The sequence below is a fragment of the Onychomys torridus genome, chromosome 12 (genome assembly GCF_903995425.1).
Source record: "Onychomys torridus chromosome 12, mOncTor1.1, whole genome shotgun sequence".
NCBI lineage: Eukaryota > Metazoa > Chordata > Mammalia > Rodentia > Cricetidae > Onychomys > Onychomys torridus.
The window spans coordinates 16,752,484-16,777,977 of record NC_050454.1 but is presented as its reverse complement, the minus strand read 5'-3'; the positions used below and the strand labels follow the sequence as shown (position 1 = coordinate 16,777,977).

Sequence of the window (25,494 nt, the reverse complement as noted above, 5' to 3'; positions counted from 1 at the left end):
TTCTTTCTTTCTTTCTTTCTTTCTTTCTTTCTTTCTTTCTTTCTTCCTTCCTTCCTTCCTTCATTCATTCATTCATTCATTTATTTATTTATTAAGTATGTCTTTTTGGAGGCAGTTCTAGGGGGCCTCAGGGAAAATATTTCCTCAGATCAAAGGAACTTTGTACAGGTTGTTAACTTCTCTGAGCTACAGTTTCTTTGTGTGTTAGAATGTTGAATGGTTCCAAATGTTCAGGGATAGGGAGAAAGTGAGCAAAAGGCCGAGTGTCAGGTGTGGGGAGGAGTGAGATGGAACCCCTGTTCCTGTGATGCCCAGGGTTCATGCTAAGAACTTTCTGTGCTTGTCACCCCCAAATCCTGGCAGCTACCTAATGGGTTAGATCTTTTCCACCAGTGGAAAAGAACAAGAAAACTGTGATTCAGCTGCCAGCTCAGGTAACACAAATAGGAAACAGAGTAAAGGCGCTCACCTGCCAAGTGTCAAACCATTCAGCATTCACATTGTATTTTCAAGTAAGCTGACATCCAACTGACACCCATCATATAGCATGATCTGCTAGAAGATTCCATATCCTACTGAATATTTGAAGTCATGGGCCGTGTCGTGCTGTCAAGGGGCCTAACATCCTTGAAACTCGGTTTTCTCCCATGTCAAACATTTCACACTCATTGTGAAGATTTGTTAAAGAACTGTAGGCATAGAGAAACAGCCGAGGGCCTACCTCATTGGTTGTCAGATCCTGGTTTAACAGTAGGTACACTAAACCTCACTCCGAGAAGATACACTGAGCCACACTGAGTATATACACTGAGCCACACTCTGAGTAGCTACACTGAGCCACACTCCAAGTAGATACATGGAGCCACACTCAAGTAGATACGCTGAGCCACACTCCCAACCTGTTACTAAGTATCAAGTACTGTGAATGCAAAGGGGAGAGAAATATGGTCCCCACCCCTGTGGCTTCCAGGACAAGGAAATTGAACACAATGAGAAACTGTTGTAGCAAGTGAATAATAGCGTTGTCTGAGTGTGAGGAAGACACAGGCATCCTGAATAGAGTGGATAAGGTTGACAGAAAGGCTTCAGTGGTAAAATATCTTTCATTATGAGGGCAAGTAGAGATTTGCCATTGAGGTGAGGAAGGGGTTCCAGGCATGAGGAACAACTTAGGTGGCATTAACAAAGGCAAAAGGTCTTCATGGGGCCTGGAGGTCAGAAAACAGTGCATGTGAAGTATAACCAGCAGGTAACTTGTACAGGATGATTAATGAAAACAGAAAAGTAAAATTGGATTTAGACAGTGACCAGCATTGAACATCTTGCTCAAAAGTGTGACCTCATTCGTGAGGAACAAGGAACAAGTCATTTAAGCAAGGAAGTTGGTTGCATAGTCAGAAGACTGATGTCACAGTCCAGCAAGAAGTGATGAGGAATCCAAAACTGGCCACTAGTGAATTAGAAGTAGCTGATGAGGAAGAAAGAGAGGGAAGAGCGAAGGAACACAATGCATGCGAGCTGATGTATGAAAATGGCCCCCACGCTTCTTTCTGACCACAGCCATCCCAAGGGACCAAAACAAAAACAAGAGGGCACCTCTTTTAAAAATAACCTCTTTTGTTTGTATGCAAATAGGCCAGGCACAGTGAAAGTGCGATTTAAATGCTGTGTTTGTCTCCAGTCCGGGACACACAATGGTCATGTTGGTTTATAAATGGTCCTTCGGCATCTCAGCTCTTCACATTCCAACCACACCATTCTGTGCAAGGCTCGCTTCAGATTGTGCTCAGTCTAAAGAAAGCTCCAAGTGAGGCCCTTTTCAGAAGTGAGCATCAGGTAGGGTGACATTTGGTTTTACTGAGCAAATCTCTTCCAAGTAGCATCATCTGTTAGTATATTTTAGACAAAGGGGTGGTGAGGGAATAGAAAGGAGCTACAATCAATCAATAAATAGGCAAACAAACAAACAAATAAATAAATGAAACACCACCCTGCCCCCAGTGGTCCTACACCACTTACTTGAAAACCAAACCCAGGTGTGTGGGTGTATGAGTGCATGTCTCAAGGGTTCGCCAATGTCTTGTACATTACTTCTGGTTACAAAGATATCACAGTGAAGTGAGCTTTTGAGCATGCAGAGGTCCTTCTCCCAGCCCTGAAGTGAAGTGGAAACTTTTAAAAAAATCTACCTTAAAAAACCAAAAAACAAAACAAAACAAAAAACAAGTTTAGTCATATAGACTGTGTTCTATGTGCCAAATCTGTTGTATTTTACTTTGTCGTGCACATCTTATTTAGACTTTGCACAAACATTTTGCATAAGGTACTTTCATAAATCCTTGGCTTCCTCAAATTTGAAATACACGATCATTTATTAAAATGTGTTACTTCTGTTATGTATGCTCTGGCCTCCTCTGAAAAGGCAGAAAAAACATGGACCCATGTCTTCCAGCAACTTTAACATTTAGAATATTACCTCATTCAGAGCTTTCTAAAAGAGGGTCCAAGGGAAATGGCAATTTCTCAGAACGTATAAGCCAACAGAGCACTTGGCATTCAGAGCCTGAGTTCCCATTTAATGTTCTCAGCTAAGGTTGAAAGGAACATGAGTGTGGGATCAGGTACTTGGTTTGAGTTCTAGAAAGTGAGACCTCACAGATGTTGGTGTGCCTTGGTATTGATTTTTAAACTGGCTGTATGTGTTTCATTTGTCACAGAAAGGCTTTATGCTATTTGCCAACTACAGGAGCTCCTAACTTGGGAAGTCCTGGGATGGAAAGATAGTGGATGCCACGGTACATCAGGGTTAGGATATAGCGTTGTTAAAACGGAGGGCAAGTTAAGGATCCTTCCATCCACCTTGGTCCCGCAGAATCTCTCTGCTTCGCTATGCATGGCCCGTAGCTATTTCAGATGTGCTGTAAAGGGAAGCCAGTAGCTCCTGCAGAAGCTAGGTCTTGAAGGAGGGGAAACTTTGGGTTGTGACTCGAACAGCCTGGTTAGAATCCACTTTAGGCTCTCAATATGGTGTTTAGTCTCCAAGGTGGACCTGACTAAAGCTGGGCATGTTGACAATCTCATGGTGGATGGGCACAGGTCTCCTACATTCAAGGGGCCCCAGGAGGGTAGAGATCTTCCTTCTCCAGCTCCCCTTGAGTCCAAGGCCAGAAATTTCCAATGGTGCAATGGCATCTATAATTTCCAATGGTGCAATGGCATCTATAATTTCCAATGGTGCAATGACGTCTATAATTTCAAGTATTGTTGGGAAATGGGAAATATTGCTGAAATACAAAGTAGTAAAGAGAAATCATACATGTGTGCATCTCTGTGTGTCTCAAGTCGGCAGTTAACCCCAGTTCCTACATAATACTGATAACTGGCCAGCTCCTTCTACAGTGTGTCCAGGTGCCCAGTAGGCAGGCAAGATAGGAAGGGTCCTCTGAATGTCTTCTTCCAATACCCTGGTCTCCAGTGTCCCTGGAGTGAGTGACGATCCCCTCATCTCTCCCATTATGGTTCTTCTCCACCATAGTCTACTTCCCTGACCCATTGTCTACCTAGTTTCCACACACTTCTCAGAAACCCCTGATTCCATTCCGCCGTGTCTTTGCTGGACTGTAGCCCTCAGTCAGGCCCTGGGTGATGGGATCATGGGCTCCTCATCTGCGGCAGCTGTTGTCCCTAGCCCGAGGTCCACCCAGGCTGAGCTTCTTCATGTTCTCTGTTGTCTGTAACTAGATCTCTGCAGATATGCCAACTCCTAGCACCCCCATGGCAAATTTATCCACTTAACAAAGTTTTCATATAATCCCCTTTTAATATAAGGGAATGATGTCTTCGGTTCACATCAATATAGGTTGCTGTTAAAGTTCAGGCATTTTTTTTTTTTTTTGGAAGTATCATGTGGTGCTGAGAAGAAAATAGAGTCTTTGAACTCATTTGCAAGCACCCTGTAAATACCCCATGTCTCTTTCTTTCTGACTTCTCCCTTGAGAACGTCCAGGTGAAGTATGTCCCTGGGTCCTAGGTTTTAGGTTCAGAAACTAATAGACTACCCCTGAGGAGATAATAGACCTTGGCTCTTTCCTAGCATGTGTGAACAATGGGTATAAATTTGCATCATGAGAAAGTGAATAAAGGACACCCCAGGGCAGTTAAGGAAACAGAAGAACTTGGGAGGAAAGTGGCCTCTATTGGAGCTTGTGAGACAGAGGACCCCTTCCTGCTTCAAGGATTCACTTGTATGACAAAAATACCACGGATGAGAAATACTGGAAAAGAAAAAGAAAAGGAAACCTAAACGCTTTTAATTATATAAAACATGCTCATGCTATAGAACAAGACTGCATCCCATCCCCCCTTAAAGAGAAAAGAAACCCATTGTGTTTCTAAGAATGTTCCTCCAGACCAGAAGAGAAAAAAAAAAAAAGAAAAAAGAAACTGGAAACCTTTATTTTTCTTAAATTTATCTGGCCTATGGAAAACAGTGGATTTTTTTTTTCTTTCACTTACTTAAGGAATTGACATAAAAAAAATTCTGTTTCTGCACCAGAGGTATGCATAAATTATCAAGAGAGAAGCTATAAATACAACATTGGAGATTTTTCTCAGCACTGCTGCATGCATGGCATTTGGTGACCAGTGTGGAACATGGGGAAGTGAACCTTTGGACTGTGAAATGAATGCTAATCGACTTTCCCACCAGTGTAGGAGCCTTGAAAATGTCACATCATTAATTTAGTAGCTTTGCCAGGAATTGGTGTGTGTGGTTAGTGTGTGTATATCTTTACATTAATGGACTTTATTTTTAGAACACTTTAATTTTTTTAAATCAAGCAGATAGTACAGAGAATTCCCACCCTCCCTGTATCTACCAGGCACCCAGCTTTCCCTATTGTTACCATCTTCAGTGGGGTAACACATTTGTTAGGACCCATACATAGATGCTAACACGTTAGCAATAACCAAGTACACGCTTTAGAAGACTAAGTTTATCTCTCTGTGTTTTTCATGGTTTGGACAAATGTGTACTACCACGCCCACCATTCTGCTATCATAGAGACAGTGTGTGCCATCTGTTTTTCGTCCTACCTTTGCCCTATCTTGACGGTTGCTCTGGCAACCACCCATCTCATTTTACAGTCTCCATGTGTTAGTGTCATGTTATTGGAATTGTACAGTACGTATTTCTGTTCAGACTGGCTTCTTCACTCAAGTTGAAATCATCTAACTTTTCTTCCTGTATCTCACATCCCGGGGGCTTGTTAACTCTCATCATTAAATCACATTCCATTACATGGGCGTAGAAGTTGTCTGTTCACCTATTAAAGGGCATCTTTTTTTTTTTTTTCCGTGTCAATCGCTTGAACATCTTCTTTGAAGTAAGCTATTTAAGTACTTTTTTTTTTATTTTAAGATTTATTTTAACTTTAATTCCATGCATGTGACTGTGTGTGTGAGCATGTGCATATGAGCACAGGTGCTACCAGAAACATCAGATGTTCCTTGAAGGTGGAGTTCTTGGCAGTTGTGAACTGCCTGACACCAGTACAAGGAACCAAACTTGGGCCCCCTTGTTTACAGTTCTTCAGCAGTTATAAACAATGCTGGCACAAGCCTTTGCATGTGGGTATTTGTGTGGGTCCTGTCAGTGAGATTGCTAGCTCATACAACAAACATGTGTGCAGTTTTTTAAGAACTTGCTGAGCAGTCTCCCAGCCATTTCTATCACTGGTCCCTGCTGGAAACAAGTGAGCATTCCTGTTTGTCTACACAGTCGCCAGCATTTAGTAGTCTCTGGTTTTTAATCCGTCGTCATTTTGACTTGCAGTTCTGTAATGGTGTGGTGCTGGCCTTCTTTGCACCTATTATTGACCACCTGTATACCCTCTTTGGCCAGGTACATTATCAGATCTTTTTCCCATTTTTACATTGGGCTGTTTGTTTCCTTGTCATTGTATTTTAAGCACTCTTTGTATATTTTGGATCAGAGCCTCTTCATCATATAGGTGTTTTGCTAACATTTTCCTCACAGTCTGTGGCTTGTTTTTATCCCCACTCTTAATAGTGAGTGCCTATGTTTTAACGAGGAAGGCTTCTGCATGTACAGTTACAGTAGCAGTAAAAGGAAAATTCACTGTGAATGTTTGTGTGTTGTCCTAGAGGATAGGAGGGGCGTTTTGACTCCTCTAAGTTTCATTAAAAGGGTGGTTAGGTCTCAGGCATGGTGACAGCTGTTCTGCTTTATTAGAGCTTGTATAGCAGGGATAAGAGTTAGAGGACAACTCCCCACTGAGCTGCACTGAGTCCCAATTAAGAAGAGTTCAGGAGGAGCTGGAGAGATGGCTCAGCAGTGAAGAACACTGGCTGCTCTTCCAGAGGACCCAGGTCCCGTATGGTGCTCACAACCATCTTTAACTCCAGTCCCAGGGGATCGACTCTACACTGTCTTCTGGCTTCTGCAAGCACTGAACACATGGTGCACAGACGTATATTCTGGCAAAATATTCACATACATAAACTAAAAATGCATAAATATTTTTGCTTTTGAAAAAAAGAACAGTTTAGGAATTCTGTCCACAGACACATTTTATTGTCCTTGCATGGGTGGTATTTTATACCAGGGTTTGAACTCTGTTCAGGACTATGAATACACGTGAAGCAGTCACTTTCCTTATTCAGTAAGCCTGTGTGTTCATGGGATTGAACCCAGGGTTTTGCACATTCTGGGCAAGTGTGTAGTGTGTGTGTGTGTGGTGTGTGTGTGTGTGTGTGTGTGTTACTAGGATTGAACCAGTGTTTTTCACTTTCTAGACAAGCACTTTGTCACTACACTAACTCCTCAAACTTTACTTTCACTTTTTGTTTTGAGATAGTCTCTGTAAGTTGCCCATACTGGTCTTGACCTCACTCTGTAGCCCAGAGAGGCCTTGAAGTGAGTATCTTCCAAAGTATAGAAGTCCAGTTCCTTCCACTCTACTGGTCACCCCAGGGGTTCCTTTCCTTTCCTTTTTTTTTTTCAGCCCAGGCAGAATCCGAGAATTTTACTTGGTGTCTGATGAAGGGCCTTGCATCCTAGTTTGTGCTGGTTGCTATGGGGATGTGAGGACCTGCACTTACAGAGCCCACAGTGCTCTGATGAGTCTGGCATCTCCCTAATCTCTCACCCACTGATCTTAAGAATATCTGCTGAGGGTCAGGCGGTGGTGGCACACACCTGAAATCCCAGCACTCGGGAGGCAGAGCTAGGTGGATCTCTGTGAGATCGAGATCAACCTGGTCTACAGAGCGAGATCCAGGACAGACACCAAAACTACACAGAGAAACTGTGTCTCAAAAAACAAAACAAAACAACAACAAAAGAATATTTGCTGAGACTGCAACCCTGAGCAGGAAATATTGCCTCTCTAGGTGTGAGTCATCCACTACTCAGGAAGTCATCACCATGGGAGCACAAAGGCAGGGGTACACACCTCTCCCTTGTCTTCTTTTCCCTTGCAGTTTAAAAGGAGGAAAGGCAGAGATGCAGGGCCGCCTACAAGAATCCCCTATCCCGTGGGTCATCACTCATGCCCCCTTGCCCCAGCGCACATCTCTGTATCAAGGATGCTTAGAAAACAAACACTAATAAACATCACAATTAATAATGCTGTCATAAATATTTATGGGAACTACTTTGTTCTGTATCAAAACCATTTCTAGCTCCATCAAGAATCCTTTTACACTATTGTCCACCACAGGCTATGGTGGACCATTTAGCAAACATACGGCTAAAATGGGAAATCGGACCTAAATATTTGAAAGTTCTAAGTGTTTTCAGGTTTCTGGCTCTGCCACACAGAACAGGTCTCAAGCAGGCACTCCCCCGAGGCCATCTCTTGGGCAGTGATTGGGTGAGGACCTGTGGAAGGCATGCTCCCTGAATCTGTCGAATGTCATCTCTGGCTCCTCTCCCTCCACGGCTTCTCCTTGCAGCCTTGGCTTGAGCTGCAAACATCTGTGAATGAAGAAGCAAGTGGAGAAATCAGGCAGAAGCAGCTTCCCAAGGTTCCAGTAACTTCTTCCCCGCCAAACGCAAGGAACTGACCATTCAGATCAGCCCCTGCCAGTGTTCTGCATGATTAGCCACCACCCCTGTGCCACCCTGTTCACCCTCACCCCTGATGACAGGGATGGGAGTGAGGGAAGACTTTTGATTGGCTGAGAGCTGGCCCTAAACGCTGACACACAGACAAGAGGGGGCAGAGACTTTGACCTAGTGTGTTCAAAGAAAATCACAGTCAGCCAGCCCCACCACTGTGTCCAGATGAGTGAGCTTTGATTAATCTAGTTCTAACTAGTAATGCTAGTTCTACACTGCTGACTTTACTCTGCTAGAGTGCATGTTACTCTCTCTGGGAGAGGGGCTGGCAGGAAGGATGCTGTTGACTGTGGTCCTAAAGACCACATAACCCATGGAGAGCGGTGAAGCCAGAGTTCTGGTCATTGGATGAGAGGAGGGACTACTGGGAGATTTTGCATCTGTTTTCAGATCATCTCAAAGAGTCCAGTAATATATTCTAGGATGTAGGATAAGAACAGGCATCTAAATGGTACTTTACAGAGCCAGGGCTGAGGAGTGAGTGGTAGACCTGAGATTGTTCTCAAAATGACATTTTCCTCTATTAACAGGTGTTGTCTTTCCCAGTATGACTGGTGTGAAAGCAAAGGCTAGACACATGTCTATAGAGACTACATAGAAAGATCATGACTTGAGAGACTGGAGCTGTCCCTAGGGTCCTTCCTAGCCCCACAACTCTAAATCTTAAAGTCAGAGAATCCTGTGATGCTACCGTGGCCCTCAGGCAGCTGCCCGCCTCATCACTCAAGCATGCCTTTTACTCCCTGAAACATACCCATGGGAGGAAGCTGGTCCTCCAGGAACTGGAGAGATGTGGAAAGAGGGAAACAGTGAAGCAACCTCTCAAAAGAGAACAAGCACCCACTCCATGCCAGCATCTGTGTTGAGTGCCAGTGTATGCCACCCAGTTTAACCCTCAAGGCAAGCATATTTAACACAATACTACCTCCGTGAGAAAGGCAAGATCCAGAGACATTAAAACTCTAGTGAGAACACATATTAGCAGCTCAGCCAGAATACAAACCTGGGTCTCTGGAGTTCCCAAACCTAGTGTAATGTGCTATTTTTATCCATCTTTTATTTCTAACAAATGATATTGCTTTCTAAAAAAAAAAAAATTAGCCTTAACAAAAAGACTTAAATGTCTTAAAATAAGTTAAAAGGAAAACACACATAATGGCAAGTAGTATGAACAGCCACAATGGCAGAAGTCTGATATTCAAAATATTTTGATGGAGCTGGTGATGTAACTCAGTGGACACGTGTTTGCTTAGAATGGGCAAGGCCCTGGATTTGATCCCCAGAAAAATAATTTTTGAGAGCAGCATATTCAATGTAACCTACCTTGCCTTTTGATATGTATCTCTAAAGATTTTGTGTGTGTGTGTGTGTGTGTGTGTGTGTGTGTGTGTGTGTGTGTGTGAGTGTGTGTGGCTGCCCATGGAGGCCAGAAGGAAATGTCAGATCCCTTGGAGTTGCAGGCATTTGTGAGCTGCCTAATATAAGTGGTGGAGTACAAAATCCAGTCCTCCAACAGAGAAGTAAGTGCCCTTGCCCGCTGAGCCATCTCTCCAGTCTCCATCTTGTATTTTAACTGGTGAGTTCATGGAAAAGAAGAACATTTGAAAATTAAGTGAAATATTAAAGAATTCCCTTAAACTGGAATAAGCGGGTGATTTTTATGTGCTCCAATAAAGAAACCACATGGATCTTTTCAAACCAAAGAAAATTGCTATTGTAAAATCCAGAGGGCACCCCCAATCCCAGTAGAGCCCACTCAATAAAGAATGTTTCTATGGTAAGTATATAGAGTTACTGGGGGAAATAAGGACCTGGTGAGTCAGGATCCTGGACCCAGAAGGAACCCTTGGTTTGAGCAGTCCTGGACTGCAGGCAACTGGGTTTTCAGATCTGTCTGGGAAGAACCATCATGAACTCTATGAATAGAAGGAAGATCTTTGTGCAAAGGTCAAATAAGGATTGGAAAGACTCAGAAGGAAAGAAGAAAGTGATAATGAAGACTCATTAACTTTGTGGTAAACCCTGTACCAGGTGAATTACCTACAAGTTTTACCACCAGATCTCCTTTGTTTTTCATGACCATGCAACGGGGAAATCTATTATGGGCTGCATTTCATAGGCCAGAAGTCTGACTCCAGGATATCCAATGACTTGTCCAGAGTCCAGTCGTCAAGCCAGGATTCGATGGGGAACCACCAACCCCAAACCCCACACTCCTTCCCTGATTTATGACCCTCAACCAGTAGACAAGAAACAACTGTTTCTTCAGTCCTGCAGGGGTCCACAGCCAACCCCTAAGAAAGTCACGTTCTGTAGGGCTGCCTCTGTCCTGAGTTCACCTCAGAGGCACGTAAGTGCCCCATTCAACCCAACTGACCAGAGAACCAGTGCACATCAGAAAGAAGATCAGAGTACCTGAGGTGTGGGGGGTTGGTTATACATCCAGGTGTGTAAAATCTATCAAAGAACCAGATTCAGAGAGCTCACTGGGCATTCACACACCTCTCATTTCTGCTTGCGATCTCCCTCCCCCCCCAACACACACACTCACTCACTCAGAAGAGCCCCCTCCCCTGCCCAGGCATGGTGGATAAAAGTAATAGAAACATTCTAGAGTCAGACAGTTAGGACTAGATTAGACTAATCTAGCAATGAGAGTAGTGTGTGGAAACCGGCTTCTAGAAGGATCTATGGAGACTTTCTTCCTGAAGTACTCCTCTGCTTTCTGGAAGGGAGTGAGAGCTAATGGCTAGCCATGGACTTCACGGATTTTACTCCTGGGACTCTGGGTGCATCGGGGAGGTGTCTGTTGTGTTTGTAAAAGGGGCTGTCTTTGGGGTTTTCCTCAGGGCTTTACACTTGCTGGCGGTCCGAAGGCACACTCGTAGTCATTCTCGTCAGTGGAAATGCCCACTTGCCAGCAGAAGTTATCTGGAACCAAGCACGGACACATCCCCTGACGGCGCTGTCAATCTCTCTAGTCAGTTCCCCTTTCTGTACCTGAGCTCTTCCTCAGTCCTCAGATTATTTCTCTCCGTGCACAGAGGCCCGGAGGCCTCGTGAGCTGAGAAGGCGCCTTTTACTTTTTTCTCTTGTTGAAAATTTTTTACTTCTACTTTTTTGGTTGTTTTGTTTTGTTTTTGTTTTTTTAAGCTTCCACTTTTTTTCAAGCGCCTGTAGCCCTTGGGAATGCTACCGTGCTTGTGTGTGTGGTCCTTGAGAGCCGTGGTGGAGAGGCGCTGGTGACATGTATGTCCGCAAGACATGTGCAGCCTGGTGAGCATGGGAGGCAGAAGCTACATCTGGGGCAGATGTGCAGAGGTGGGCAGTCAGCTGGAGAGGGGACGGGTTTGAGAGGGGAGAGGGTGTATGCTTAAACCTTTTGCCTGTCACATGTGCTTTTCTGACTGTCCCCAACAGATATGGGGCATTACCAAAATGAGTCTCCTTGGTCCAGATATCTGCTGTAGTGAGCCAAGAGACAGGACAGGCAGAAAATAGAGGGTGTTACTTACCAAATAGTTGGCAGCTGCTCTTGGTTTGGGGGTGCTGGGGGTTCCCAGAGGCTCTGCTATAGAGAAAGTTTTCGGTGGACGCTGGTACTGCCTGCCAGAGCTCCTAGATGGGACAATGAAGAGGGAGGAAATTCCCACAGTTCTCTGCAGTGGTCTCTGATTGCTTGTTCGGGTTTTTCTTTGTCAGGCCCAGAAATCCTTTCCATTCTTCATTCCTATGTAACTAATTCATCTCAATATTACAGGCCATTAGCTCATTTGGGGGGAAAAAATACTCCTCGGTCGAAAAGGAGCCCAGGCGGCAGTTTGATGTGTTCCTCATGCTGTGTACACATTTGCATTTGCAAATAGGCTTAAAATATTGCTTCCATTAATAGCAACGTGAGCTTCTGGAGAGACAGGTGAAACAAGGTTTAGTTAAGGGAACTTCCCACTCCTCAAACTATAATCATTAAGGAGTCGGCCATTCTTCTTAGAGCAAACTCTCCTCTCAGGACTAAAACAAGTCTGTGCATGCTCAGGAAGTGGGTCTCTGTTGAGTCTGCTGTTTTGCTGGCTGTACACACTGTGGGTGTGATTCGTAGAAGCTTCAAAGAAATCTGTTTTTGAATATCAGTTTATTTATGCGTTTAGCCTATGTCTGCTGACTTCACCAAATGTCCTAGGTCTGGGGAGTATCAAAGTAATCTAGGGAAGTTATAGTCCTGAAATGCCTAACAGGAAGGCAACATTAATCACAAGGACACAGCCATTAGGTGACAAGGAGAGGGTTCTGTGTGGCTGCTAACTGAAACCATGTTTAGTGCTTTGGGTTGTTTTAGCATCCCAGGGTGGAGAGGAGAATTTGATTTTATGAATTTGGCATGGATGGGGAGAGGGAGAAATCCTGAAAGGTAAACCACCAAAACACACAGCTTCTTCAGTAGAGAAATCAAAAGTTCAGCGGTTCTGTTTCAAAATGAGTGGGAGTTGGGGGCAGGGAGTCTCTGGGCCGGGGGATTGCTTCTGAGAACTCAAGTAAGCACCTTGGAAATGGATTTGGCATGGGCCAGTAGGACAGGGGAAACTCCTGGGAAGTCTTCCAGAATGCGGCAAGGGTTGGCCCTGCACCTTTCAGAGCCAGGCAGATCCTTGAGTGTTAGAGGAAGAGGGAGGAACAGCAGGACCACAGCTCAGACACACCACCTTTAATTAGACCCTTGCCCTCCTCTCTACTCTCTTGTGGAAAGTTATTTCTGAATGCTATGTTGGGTACTCTTAGAATCCGGCTGGGAAATAGACGCCATTTTGAACACAAGTAGAGGAAGACAAAGTATGCATTTGGTACATTATATCTCCCTGTCAAGGTTTAGAGACCTGAACAATGCCAAGTGTCCCATTCATCCCTTGTCTGAGTTCCATGTCCCATCTAGAGAAATTAACTTGAACTTAATTCCTGATAGCTGAAAGCAGATTGGTTTTTTTCTCTTCCGCATGGCACTTGCATTTTATGGGGGCTTTCAAAAAATGGCCTTGCGCTAAGGGATGAGTAAGAGGAAATCCCAAGGACTGGATAATATCATGGTGCATAGCACAGGGAGAGGGGGCTGTCCCATAGATTGTGCCTTGACAACATTGGTTTTTCTATTTGACCGTGGTTTTCATTCTGAGGCAAGGAGAAAGGGGCTCCCCTGGGCACCAGGATGGGCAGTTGCCTATGGGTGAGTCTTGTGGCTCTGGTTCCTGGCAGGTGAAGTTCTTGAGTTGGCTGGGCAGAGACCTAGGGAGGTAGCTGGCATGAGTTCACCTTTGGGTACTTTTTGGTAAAAAGGGAAAACTGGTTTTGAAAATCCATTAATGCTTTGGAAAGGGGATAATCCCTGACTCAGAGAAGGCTGACTGTAGGTAGAGCTAAGAGAACCAGGCATTTGTCTTATACCAAAACTTACTGTTAGGGGACAGGAAACACTAAATGATATTGCCACGCTCCTTCTGGGCAAGGGAGGAGGAAGGAACCTACATTTTAGTAGTTTAGTTTTATGAGAGGTGAGTCAAAGTATCCTCTTATTATTTGTGAATCTGATAATGTTCTCAATGTGTGGACATACTCTGCTCCTGAATGAGTGACAAAAAAAGAAAAAGAAAAAGAAAAAAGCTACTTGAGGCAGTTCTCTACAAATGAGAGGGCAGAGGGGATTTGCTCCAACGGGATACGAGATACCTAGTTGGACAGATGGTGCAGCCTGAGCTAGAGGAAGACACCGCTGGGGAGGGAGCTGGGAGGAAGCGGAGGCTAGGCTGACTGACACATGTTCATAGCCCACTGTCTCGGCCTCCAGTCTCCAGCGCCCTCCAGACACCAGGAGGCATTTGAGTTCTCAGTGAGCATCCTGTACACTCAGCCCCTCCGTGTTATACCCACAACTCCTACACAGCTACACTTCATTCAGTCCGTGAGCCTTTTCATCTTGGCCTTCTCCATCACGTTGATAGCATCCCTCTTTTCCCAGGCCACTGATAGGCTGTTTTCTATAAGCTTTCATGAGTTGTTTTGTTATTGTTGTCTTTTTTATTCTTCTTCCCTTTTTCCTTCCTTCCTTCTTTTCTTCCTTCCTGAGCTATTAATCCCAAACTTCCAATTTCCTATTGAATCAGATATAAATTCCTTATCTGACTTCCCAGCTTTGTTAAGCTCTCCTGCACTATTCACAGAAATGAATTTCCCATTATTTTTCCAGTTTCTCCCTAAGTCTAGTCAGCTTTAAAACAAACAAACTTGCTATAAAGAATATGATCATTCTTCCATGTCCAAATGTCCTTAAAAGTTATTCTAGGAGCCCGGCAGTGGTGGCACATGCCTTTAATCCCAGCACGCAGGAGGCAGAGCCAGGCAGATCTCTGTGAGTTCTAGGCCAGCCTGGGCTACCAAGTGAGTTCCAGGAAAAAGGCACAAAACTACACAGAGAAAACCTGTCTCAAAAAACCAAAAAAAAAGTTATTCTAGGGGCTGAAAAGCTTTTTTGGGGCACCTGGGGGTTAAGAGTACTGTTTGCTCTTCTAGAGGACCCTGGTTCTATTCCCAGCACCAACATAGTGGCTCACAACTGCCAAAAGAGGCAATCTGATGACCTCTTCTGGCCTTTGAAGGTGCTGCATACATGTGCCACACAGACACACATGCAGGCAAAACCCAAATACATAAAATAGAAAACAATAATTTAAAAAAAAAAAAACCAAGTAATTCTATTCATTTGTGTCACAGAACCTTATCAAAGCAATAGAGCATTAGATATGAATGTTTCCAAGACAAAGAAATGATGAAGATTAGCGGGGATAGTTACACTACTTACCCTGATCTGATCACAGTTTGTTGTTTAAATGTTTTAAAATATCACATTGTGCCCTGAAGATATGTACAACCATTATTAAAAGTGTAAGACTGGGCTGGGGATGTAGCTCAATGATAGTGTGCTGTACAAGGCCTGGGAGCCATGCCCAGCACTGCAGAAACATCAATTTAAGAAAAAAATTCTCAAAGAATATTATGCTAAGAAAAAAAAACATTGAACACAGGAGTGTGAGTATGGTGTGGTGTGTGTGTGTGTGTAGTGTGTGTATGTGTGGGGTATGTGTGTGTGTGTAGTGTGTGTATGTGTGGGGTGTGTGTGTGTGTGTAGTGTGTGTATGTGTGTGTGGGGTGTGTGTGTGTGTGTGTGTGTGTGATTTAGCCAGGTGAAGTCATCAGTACTTAAGAGTAGCTTGCTGACAGCTGACCATGCTTCTTTAATTTACATTACGCAGATGTGTAGGATGCCTAGTGTGAGGACTGTTTCATAGAATGTCCTGGAAAGAGTTAGTGGAAGCTTGCAAAGCCTTTCAAGGACAAAGCAGGTGGCAACGACATCAAGTTCTTGAAAGTGAACAGTTGTTGATGGGACAGGAGGAGACCTACTCTCGGAGGAGGACTGAGCAGTGCTATGGCTCAGCCTGAAGCCTGCAGAAGTGTCAGCATTGGTGGCCGGATCATATGCTAGGTAGGGTTTCATCTGCCGGAACAGAAATGGGCTCTAGCAGCCACTCACTTGCCTGGCTCTGAGACCAAGGCAGAACCACTGCAGGCCCAGTTCTGACACCACCTCTTTCTCCTGTCTTTTCTGGGCTATAGGAGGAGTGCTTGCTCTTGCCCAGGTCTCCTGAGGGAATCACTGGTAGTCAGCTGTGGCCTCTTTCTAGTCAGGGACATTCTCAGAGGGCACTGTACTGCCCACTATGTTAAAATGAAAGGAAAGAACTCGGGTGGGATACAGGGAGATGGGATGCCAGGGTCATCTTGTATTTTCTTTTTCCTGGGAATGTAATGAGAACCTTGGTTGTGGGTTGTAAAGTCACAGAATTCAAGTCCATAGTGGTTGAAGAATCCCCTTGAAGAGTCTCTTCTGTATTATTAGTCTATTTCTGCTGGAGCTGTTCTGGAGATAGAATGCACATACCTCAAAGGAAGTCTAGACTTTAGTTGTGGCTGTTAAAAGTTCTTCACCCCCTGGAGCTGAAACTTGGCTCCCTGTGACTCCTGGCTGTTGGCACTGCTAGTCATCAACAGCAGTGTGCCCACCTTCCCACTGGAGGTCCTTCACTCTTTGCCCTTGGCCGTCACGGATCTGCAGCTTTCTCCTCTTCTGGTCCACTAATCCAGGCCTTTTAATTGGTCCTCATTTGATATAATCACAATAACCCCCAGTGAATTGTGCTGCCTTTTCTTTCTTTCTTTTTTTAAAATTTTATTATTATTATTATTATTATTATTATTATTATTTTGTTTGTTTTTGTTTTTCGAGACAGGGTTTCTCTGTAGCTTTGGAGGCTGTCCTGGAACTCGCTTTGTACTCACAGAGATCCACCTGCCTCTGCCTCCCGAGTGCTGGGATTATAGGTGTGCGCTACCACCACCCGGCCTGCCTTTTCACTAGATAAACTCTACTTCTGTCAGGGTCACTCAAGTGCAACCCTGGCTTCGCTGCACAAGATACCACAGTGATGTGGTCTGATTATCACAGATGACATCAATCGGACGCTAGTTAAGACAGGATTAATTGGGTTCAGGGTGTGGCTCAGTGGTGGGACACCTGACTAGCATGCCTTGGGTCCTGAGTACCATCTCCATCCCCCTCTCCCTCCAATGAAAAGGACCTACTTAATGTCGATGTATGTATTATATCACACTGATATTGTATAGTTTGTTTGCATAAGGTATTTCTCTAGTGCCCACTATTCTGCTTACACAGTTGTGAACCTAAAACCCAAGTTTAGATCTTTATGCTAACCCTTACAGGGTTCACTGTGTTCATGTCTCTCTTTTTAGGTTTCACGAATACTCAGTTGGCTGACTTTGAGTTAATTTTTGTGTCATTTGCATATTTCAAAAGAGTCATGATTTCTATTGCTTTCATTCACAGTTTTAACAAATATATGAAAATAAAACTAAAAAAGAGAGTCCTACAGTACCCAGAGTGCTGTTAGTTTTTTGTCAACTTGATGCAAACTAGGGCATCTGGGAAGAGGTTCCCTCAATTGAGAAAATGGGTCCATTAAATTGGCCTGTAGGCAAGTTTCTTGACTAATTGTTGATGTGGAAGGGTCCAGCCAAATGTGGGAGATGATGCTGAGAAGTAGGAAATATGAGCTTGAGGAGCAAGCCAGGAAGCCGTGTCCTCCCAAGCCCTCTACTTCAGGTTTTGCCTCTGGGTTCCTGTTTCTGCCCTTACTTCCCTCTGTGGTGGGCTGTGATTGTGACATGTAAGCCAAATAAACCCTTTCCTCCCCAGCTGCTTTTGCTCGTGGTCTTTCTCACAGCAATAGAAAGCACACTAAGACACCCAGAGAGATCTGAGCTAGTTAAGAATGAGTCAACCATTGAATGAATGAATGAATGAATGAATAATAATTCTCATCAATGAATAATCTTTTCTCATCCTCCACCTCAAGCTATCAACATACCCAATTTATTGTAGTACTAACTATTTCTTGATCAACTGACTTCTCTATTTTTTTTAAACCATCCCAGACCCAAATTGCTGTAGATGTCTTTCTGTATGCTGTGAAAATGTGTTGCTATGATTGATTGATAAATAAAATGCTGATTGGCCAGTAGCCAGGCAGAAAGTATATAGGCGGGATAAACAGAGAAGAGAATTCTGGGAAGTGGAAGGCTGAGTGAGGAGACACTGCCAGCCTCGGCCATGAAAAGCAAGGTGTAAAATACCTGTAAGCCATGAGTCACGTGGCAACTTATAGATTAATAGAAATGGGTTAATTTAAGATATAAGAACTACATAGCAAGAAGCCTGAGCCATTAGGCCAAACAGTTTAAATAATATAAGCATCTGTGTGTTTATTTAGGTCTGAGTGGCTATAAGCCCAGGCGAGACTGGAGATAACTCCAGCTACACCAAATAGCTACCATTTTAACTTAAACAATTGTATTGACCAATGTCGTAGGCTTCTTGCCCCCGCCCCCCAGGCTCCTCTAACATCCATTTGTTATACTTAAAAAAAAAATCTTTTTTAGTGTAAAATTTTGGTTATGGCACTCTTCTATAATCTCTTTAGGGGTGGACATTTCTGTCATGATGAAGGACAAAATCTTTAACTGGCCTGTAAAGCGAGTGTGTTCTGGCCCATGCTGAACTCTTCAGCCTTGTCTCCCACCTGCCTGCACTTCAACCACACTGACATTCTAGACTCTTTTCTCAAGGGTCTCGCTGCCTCGGTGCCTTTGCGCATGATATTGCTTTTGTTCAGAATCCTTTCTCTCTTCCCATCCCCTCCCAACTCTCTGCCTAATTAGTGAATCCGTATCTATTTTCTTTATATGTATGTTACAAACTTTCCCCAGAGGCACAGCTGAGAACAGTGACTATTTTACTCCAATAGTTATATGGGTCAGGAATTCGGCCTCAGGGGGGTTCTCCTATTCTCCACGGTATCAGTGCACTCATGTGACAGAAGTAGACAGACAGCATTTTAGTCATATATCTGGTAGCTTGGCAGATCCGACTGGAAGGCTGCACTCTGCCAGGACTGTTGACTCAAACTTGGACATGGGCTCTCTGCCACTGTGGTGTCAGGATAGTGGAACATCTTACATGGTGGGCTCAGATCCTTAGAAAATACATTCTGAAAAGGACACGTAGGAGTTTCAAGACTTTTCCTGACCTAGTTTCAGAAACCCTAGCATATTTTTCTATATCGCGTTCTAATAGTCAAAACAAGTCAATTGGAAGCCAGCCTTAGAGGCAGGAGGAGTGATTAGATACCACATTCTGTGAGAGGATATCTGAGGACAGATGACCATATTGAGTCAGCACACCATCCTTTACATCTCAGTTTAAATGAGTTTTATGGAAAGCCTTTCAAGCACCAGGAACCTCTCTTCTGTAGCACCTCTCACAGTAAAAATTTGTAAAAATTTATTTATGTTCAATTGATAATTATCTTGCTCCTTCACCAAACTGCAGGAAGGAGAGCCATTTCTGACTGCTCACCACTCAGCCCCCAGCACTGAGCACAGTGTGTGGCTCAATGAATACTTGTTGAAACACATGAATGCTTTAACAAGCACCCGAATCTTGATGGCGGTGATTCCATACTACTCTCAAAACATGTCACTGTGCCAGAACCTTGTTAAGAATGAAAGCACATGACCCCCAGCAATGTCCATTCTTCATAGTTCAGAAACTTCATATCAAAGATAATGCTAGCTGCTGTAAGCATATGACTTCAGCTTTTGGGGCTCTCTGAAGCACCTCAGTACACCATATCCCACTAGAGGCAGACAGAGGCTCCAGCAATGGGCGTCCTCAGGATCTGTGTCCTTCAGGCAGCAGGTAGACCCGCCCAGCAGGCGGCTTGTTTAGCCATCAACATACATGGTCATAGAACAGTGGCTAGGCCCTGGGGCACTTGATCTATCAGACCTGGCCCTTCCTCCAGTGGTTGCAGCATCTGCTTTTGTTTGGAGCAAGAATGCTGTCCACTCTGGAGAAGCTAAATGAAGCCACTCTCTGCAATGGTCTTCAGCTTGACTTATTTGTGGACACTCTGCCTTCCTTTTCAGTGTTATATGAGGGACCCACACCTACACATCTTTACATCTCCCCAAACCTTTACAAGCATTCGAATGATAAAGATATTCTGTAAATATTTGCCCGAAGGACTATGGGAATGAACAACCTTGTGGAGACAGTAGCCCACGTGACTGCATTTCCCTAGTACTCCAGTTACCACTATGTTCAAGACAATGTCTTTTCCATTTCTCCCAGGGAACCCGTCTCCTGCTTCCTCTTTCCCACGAGTGTCAACCTCATCTCTCTTCTACCTCAACTAGAGTCATACACCCCTTCAGACCTGAGGAGGTCCGTGTTTTTACCTCTCTCTTTTATGCCTCCCTCTCCCTTTTCCCCAGAATCCCTGTGGTGTGCCTGTGCCGGGCCCACTGCCTGTGAGGGGCAGATCACAGTAGTGCTCACTGCCTGGCAGAGGGGATGGTCAAGCAGTGTCTATGCATGATTCACACAAAACCCCCATGATGCAAATGGATGTTTTGACCCTATCCTACCCCATCCCAGGGTTTCCCCAAGAGTCACATGTGATTTTAGGATATATGTTCTGGGAGTGTGACACCTCCTCTTACCACACTAGATTCAGAATCTTTTTTGCTTGCTTGCTACCCATACGCTACTGAATCTGACTGGCTGGCACTTTTTAAAGGAGCCAAGCTGTGTTCAAGAAAAGTCAGCAAAGTTGGATCAGTTTAAATCTCAATTCTGCTGTTACTGGGTACATGGCCTTGAACCATGTATCTTCATGCCCTGAAACTGTTCTCTATCTGTATTATGAGGGTGAACAATGTCACCTTGCCATGAAATACAGCAGGGTAATCAGTCATTCACCCGGCCACTGTTACTTCCGTTTTGTGAGGGCACAGGTACGCAAAGCCAATGACAATGGTGCTCTGGTTTCTAGAACATCACTCTTCTTATGTGAACACTATTGCTTTTTAGGTTCATCACTAGCTCACCCACCTCTCAGACCTTATTCTGCTTCTAGTGACAATAACCTGTCAGAATCCCCCATAAATTCTTAGGTTCTTTCCTTTCCCACTGTCACTGTCGAACCCTCCCTCAGAAAGTAAGACTTTCCATTTCTTGCACCACCTGGTAAAAGTCTTAACTGTTTGAAGTCGGGAGGGTGGTTCAGTTCTGGGGAAGTGACATTTCTGCTCTTCTGAGCCAATGAGAGTGGAGGAACTGGCTTCCTAACCTAGACACACACACACACACACACACACACACACACACACACACACACTTTCTAAGAGGAAGGTTATGTCAGTGTTTTAGAAATGGATGGTAAATATGTCTGTAGTATTTGCCAAGCTGGTGTGAAGTTTCCATGTGAGCATTAGGGATGCATCCCTGATGAACCATGGCTGCCTGTTAGGACAGGGTGTGAGGAGTGAGAAGGTTGCTGTCCTGGAGCCCCTAAAGGGCTTTTGCTGGCATGTGTGGGGGGGGGGGGGGCTTATCATAGGTAGTGTCAGAGGATAAGGCCAGTACTTAGCTGGGTGTGGTTGTGCAAGTCTATAATCCCAGTACTTTGTGAGGCTGAGGTAGGAGGGTCATGAGTTTGAGGCCACCCTAAGCTATAGAACAAGACCCTGTCTCAAATCCTTACCCTGCAAAAAAACAAAAACAAAAACAAAAACCACTCACAAAACTGATTATCAATGCAAGGAAGTATGGGAAGCTGCTGATTCTGCTCAGGGAAAGAAATTCTTCCAAATGGAGAAATTTGCATCAGCGTGGGCTTCCTGGGTAGGGCCAGAGCTTCACCCCACCCAGTGAGTTACAGGGAGTTCAAGATTTCCCAAAGCCATGATGCAGTGGTTCTCAATCTTCCTGCTGTGACTGTTTGATACAGTTCCTCATGTTGTAGTGACCCCCAACCATAAAATTATTTCCGTTGCTACTTCATAACTGTAATTTTGCTACTGTTAAGAATCGTAATACAAATATCTGATATTTTCAATGATCTTAGGTGACCCCGTGAAAGAGTCATTTGACCCCCAAAGGGTTTGCGACCCACAAATTGAGAACCACTGCCGTAATGGTTTTATGCAATAATTTGAGTTAAACTAATCTGTTTCCTTTATAACAAAGCATAACTTGATTTTGTGTCCCTGTTTGTTCGACATGTAGGGTGGGGAAAACGTCTTTGAGTAGGTTAAATGTACTGATTTTTCAGGTCCTAAAAGAGACTCCTATATTTAGGTAAGAATTCAGACCTAAAGAGGCCCCAACCTTCAGATCCACGCTAAGTAGGATGCTATGAGTGACTTAGTGTGAAAATATGGGAAAGGGTTCCCAGGCTCCGCCCTCAGGCCATGACAGCTTGAGTTCAACAGACAATGCTAAACATATTCCCCATGCTGGGGGGCCTCGCCCAGCCTTGATAACAAAGGGAGGAGCTTAGTCCTCAACTTAATGTGCCATGCTTTGTTGACACCCAAGGGAGGCCTGCCCCTTTCTGAACAGAAACAGAGGAGGAGTGGATGGGGGAGGGGCAGGTTGGAGTGAGAGAGAAGGAGAGAAGAAAGCTACTGGACACCAGACATTGGTTCTTTCATCGAACATCTAATATTTTAGCAGCTGAACTTGTAACATTATTGCAAACTGCTAGTTTTCTATATATGTAATGTGTGTGTGTGTGTGTGTGTGTGTGTGTGTGTAAGACACTGTTACAGTTAAACAAGAGAAAGCTAGATTCAAAACATGGATGATAATAATAATAATAATAATAATAATAATAATAATAATGTATGACAAGTACATGGAATAAGAAATATGAAAGTCTTAGTCATTTGACAAGACACTGAGATTCATGAGAAAATTTTGTTTTGAAATGACAGTGGAAATCACCTCACAGCCATAAGGAAGGCTTCGACCTTGAAAACCAAATCAGAAAAGTGTTGGCAAGGATGTGGAGAAATCAGCCACTGAGCCTTTGATGGGAATGTAAAGAACTGATGGTGTCCAGTGGTTCCTCAGGGAGTCCCATAAGACCTCCTCTTCCACTTCTCGGTTTGTGTCTGAAGAAGTGAGAGCAGAAAACTGGGGAGAAATTCATATGGCCACGTTCACAGCACCGTCGTCCTTCACAGTACTCAGAAGGTGAACGTGATTCAAGCAGCCACCTGCAGATGAGCTGATAAGCTAGATGCAGGGTGAGCATCTTTAAAAGATGGAGACTCTGGCGGGTGCTACAGTACAGATGGGTCCTGATGGAGGGGTCCCTACGGCACTGTGCTAAGTGAAGCAGACCCTCCACAGAAGCTAAATATTGTAAGATTCCAGTCAGTCTAAAGAAGTCAGATCCATGGAGGCAGAAGGTACTATTTGAGAGGGTGACAGATGGGACAATCTTTGTTTACTGACTCCAGAGTTTCCATCTTGCGAAATGAAAAGACTTCAGGAGATAATGGTGTTGGTGATTGTACATTGTGAGTCTATTACATGTGACTACACATTTGGAAATGATCAGTCTAGTCAATTTTGTGTGTATTTTTACCATAACTAAATATAATTTTTAAAAATTACAATGAGAGGCTCAATTAGTGGAACACTTACACAAGGCCCTGGGTTCAATTCCAAACACTGTCAAAAATGTATAATGAAATGTCATTTTAACCTTTAAATGGTACAGATCACAAATTCGAAAACATACAAAAAAAGTGTGCAAAAATAAGCAGTCACCTGTTGATGGAAGTTGTAATGTACAATAGGGGAAGACAATCATTCTGTGTCTGTGAAAGCCAAAATTGCATCACCCTTTAACCCTTGGTAATTCTGTTTCTGGGAAACAGCCAGCTCCTGCAGGTATGAGATAGTTTGGGTTTTTCATTACAATAAAAGATTGGGAACAACTTAAATATCAGTCAAATGACTATTTGTATCAAATAGACTGCAGTAGAATAATATGCAACTATTAATATGAGGGTGCTAATTAATAAGGCTACAAAATTATCCCAATTTGGTGGCACATGTGAACACTGTGTACTGAATACTATTATTTGTGTTTTAAAATGAAATAAGAATATATGGTGTAGCTGGAGTTATCTCCAATCCCGCCTGGGCCAGCAGTCACTCAGACTCAAACACGCAGACGCTTATATTATTTAAACTGTTTGGCCTAATGGCTCAGGCTTCTTGTTATCTAGTTCTTATATCTTAAATTAACCCATTTCTATACATCTATACCTTGCCACGTGGCTCGTGGCTTACCAGTATCTTATATCATGTTTCTCATGGCTGCGGCTGGCAGTGTCTCCTCTCTTAGCCTTCCTGTTCCCAGCATTCCCCTCTCTCTTTGTCCTGCCTATACTTCTTGACTGGCTACTGGCCAATCGGCACTTTATTTATTAACCAATCAGAGCAACACAGTCACAGCAGAGAGAACATCCCACAGCAATACGGATCTGTGTTGTTATTATTATTTTATTTATTGTGTGTCTAAAATAAATCTAAGTGAAGGAAAGAAACTGGTAACAGGTAATATTGGTCATTCCAGGCATATCTTTGGAGAAAGTTAGATGGCCAGGGACATCTGAGAGAAAGAGATTTGTTTTCTACTGTTTGTTGCCGTGATAGCTAATAATGGCTGCTGACTTGACAGGATCTGGGGTCTCCTAGGAGATATGTCTGAGTATGTCTGTAAGTGAGTTTCCTGACTGGGTTAATTAAAGCAGGGCACCCCATCTTAAATGCAGGCTGTACCATTCCATGGGCTGGGGTCTCGGACCGAATAGAGAGGAAAAGGCAGCATGAATACCAGCCTCTCTCTGCTTCCTGACTGAGGGTCCAATGTGACCAGGTGCCTCAAGCTCTAACCCCCATGCCTTCCCTGCTATGATGGACTGTTCCCCAAAACTGTGAGCTTCTCGTCAGATATGTTGTTGCAATAAGAGAATTAACTAAATACATCACCTCTACTTTAAAAAAAAAAAAAAAAAAAGACAAGGTCTTACTATGGATCCCTGTTGGCCTAAAACTCACCATAGAGACCAGCCTGGCCTAGGACTTAATGAGATAGGTGGATATTTATTTCTGCCTCCCAAGTGTTGGGATTAAATGCATGTATTACCATGTCCAAGAATCATCTTTACTTTTAAATTTTTGTGTTATGTGCAGGTATAATTTCATAAAATTCTTAATTAAAACATTGCAGTCTAGAAGGATTGAAACACGCACACAAACACACTTTAGCCCATTGCTCTGTGCTAAGCACTGTAAGAGCAGAGGAAGTGTCCACATACACCACCTGAAGGGTGGAGAATGGCTTTAGACAATCCACCTTCCAAGGAAGAAATTTTTGCTATCCAGTAAATATAGTGTATCTTCCCTAAGCACTTCCTTTTATGTGCAAAGCTGGGTATTAATCCACCTGCTAGGTTTTCCTTCTTACATGGGCCATTATAAAGCTACAAGCCAAACTTGTGTGCTACCCAACACAAGGCGGCATATTTCCATGTTACGTATTGGGTATTGGCCTTGTCTTGGGATCTGCTCCAAACTGCTGTAATTGGTTTGGTTTTCCACCATTTTCTAATGTTGGTCCTTACCCTGCGTTTCCCATAAGCCCCACAGTCATTTGGGTTTACGGTGAGCGGCGGAGTGGAGAAACACAGGAAAGAGAGGAAGGGAAGGCTAGAGATTGCAAAGCCCCGTGTGACGCTCTCTTTGGATCATGTTACAGATGAAGTGGGTATGTTGGGCAGTTATTCTCAAAGTGTGGCCCTGGGGA

At 43.8% G+C, this 25,494-nt stretch overlaps 1 protein-coding gene across 1 annotated transcript in view; it reads left to right on the top strand.

The window, feature by feature from the left end:
* The window catches only part of Cd86 (CD86 molecule), a 61,418-nt gene that overhangs the window by 11,481 nt on the left and 24,443 nt on the right, over window positions 1-25,494 (top strand). The gene's annotated exons all lie outside the window — the stretch shown is intronic.